Below are 2,441 nucleotides of genomic sequence, written 5' to 3'. Positions count from 1 at the left end.
TAGCAAGTGGCAGTAGAGGGATTAATAAGACTGATAGAAACAAGAGAAACGAGAGAAGGCCTGGGTGACTGTGTGACATGAACTAAAGGTGATGAGTTACTCTGCTCTGCACCTGTCCAACAAGAATTGGCTCGATGCCCAGAATGTCTCTGACATGAAAATTAAGTTCAGCACACTAGATGTATCCAATAGGGCTTTTCCAAGCCACCGTCTGATAGTGAACAGGAAGGTAGGTTTGTAGTTTCTGCTACAAACAGTTGTCAATCCCAAATCACTTTCGTACACGGCCACTTTGAAGTTTTACCTAGCTTGATATTAAGTCGTCTGTTCAAGTTCTGCCCTTTAAAGGGGGCTATGATGATAGGTGAGAGAGGTGCTCCATGGTCAAGCCTGTGTGGACTCAGAGCAGAGGCCTGATGCTGCCTGTCAATACAGTATCTTTACCCTGTAGCTTCCCTCATCTCTGAATTTGGACCATAAGGATGTCTTGTAGAGTTCTGTCAGCACTGGAGCCATGTGTGCCACGGTTTCGTGCAACATAGAAGGTATTTATTTAAGAAGGACAGGACTTGTTATCATGATTTTTACTGATGTGCCAGACAAGTTTTAATAGTGGGATCCAGAAGTGACTGAATAAATCCCCTAAGTCAACAAGGAGAATTAATAAGTAAGCAGAAGACTGGGTCTGTGACTGAGTGGTAGGACACTTATCTAGCTTGTAAAAGCTCCGGCATTAATCCCCAGCATTGTAACAAAACAGTAACAAGACGCAAAGAGGTACTGATGAGTCAAATGTTTAAGATAAGTCAAATATGAAAAGCATGAGTGTTATCATGTCTGGAGGTGTTCAGTAATATCAGTCATAATTTGGGTTATTTGTAGAAATTCAATAATTGCAACATGTGCTCTTTCTTAACATTTTCAAATACTATGTTATTAAAAGAATTATGTCACAGTTCCTTGAGAGAATATGGTGGTAGGCAGGGGAATTGGGGGAGAGCACAGTCTTGTGCTGCTCGGTGGGATTGTACCATCTGTTCCTAAAGAGATAAGAGGAAAGTTTCTCATTCAAGAATCAGGGTGCTCCAGTCTCAGCAGGAAAACGTCGCATTTCCTCCCATTTTCCAAACCGCTTGTGGTAAATGGAGCTATGTCAGTATGACTACAGAAAAAGAGCACATAGATTTTGATCGGGAGGATTTTTTAAAACCAGAGAGTAAGATACAATTTCACCTTGTGTATGTGTGTGCACATGTGTGTGTGTATGTGTGTGTGTGCACATGAGAGAGAGAGAGAGAGAGAGAGAGAGAGAGACAGAGACAGAGACAGAGACAGAGAGGGGGGAATATAAAGAATGACAGAGTAAAAGACACTAAGAGAGAAATAGTTATCACTAGCAGAATAGGTGTAAGGTAGCTCCTTTTTTCTGTTTATTTATTTTTTATTAATTTATTCTCTCATGTATTGCATCTAGACTGTAGTTTCTCCTCCTTCCCTCTGCCTCACCACCTCCCTCACTTAGAGCTCTTCCTCTGCTTCTTTTCACAAAAGGGCAGGCCTCCCGGGGATATCAGCCAAACATGGCACATCAAGTTGCAATGAGAGTAGGTACCGCCCCTCATGTTAAGGCTGGACAAGGCAACCCACTAGGAGGAGAAGGATCCCAAAAGCAGGCAGAAGAGTCATCAGAACTAGGTCCCCTCCCTTGTGTCCCACAAAAATATCAAGCTACACAACTGTAATCTATATAAAGAGGGCCTAAGTTAGATCCATGCAGGCTCCCTGATTGTCAGTTTAGTCTCTTTGAGCTCCCATGGGTCCAGGTCTATTGATCGTATGGGTTTCCTTGTGTTATCCTTGTCCCCTCTGGCCCCTGCAGTCTTTCTCTTGTTCTTCAGCAGATTCCCGAACTCTGCTTCAGGTTTGGCTGTGGGTCTCTGCATCTGTTTCCATCAGCTGCTAGATGAAGCCTTTCTGATGGCAATTGTGTTAGCCTCCAATCTGTGAGTACAGCAGAATATCATTAGGTGTTATTTTATTGACTTTTGCTTGTCAGTTGTGTTTGGTTCTATCCTACCTCTCTGGCCTATCCAGCCTCTGGTTTCTGTTACTTCAGGCAGTGTGTCAGGGGTGGCCTCCCTCTCATGGCTGGATAAGTCATTGCTTAGCCACGCCCACAATTTCTGTGCCACCTTTATAAACCCCAGCACATCATGCTGACAGGACAAATTGTAGGTCAAAAGTTTTGTGTCTGGGTTGGTGTCCTAAACCTTCCTGTAGCAACTTTGCCTGCTTATAGGAGATGGCCGGTTCAGGCTCCGTAACTCCCATTACTAGGACTCTTAGCTAGGGTCCTAGGAGATTCCTAATAGATTCCTGGGAGTTTTCATCGCATTAGGCTCCTACCTTGCACCTGAATTCTCTTCAATTCCAGTTATCTT

The sequence above is a fragment of the Acomys minous genome (assembly GCF_964271855.1).
Source record: "Acomys minous genome assembly, chromosome: 3".
Taxonomy (NCBI): Eukaryota; Metazoa; Chordata; class Mammalia; order Rodentia; family Muridae; genus Acomys; species Acomys minous.
This window is presented reverse-complemented; position numbering follows the sequence as displayed.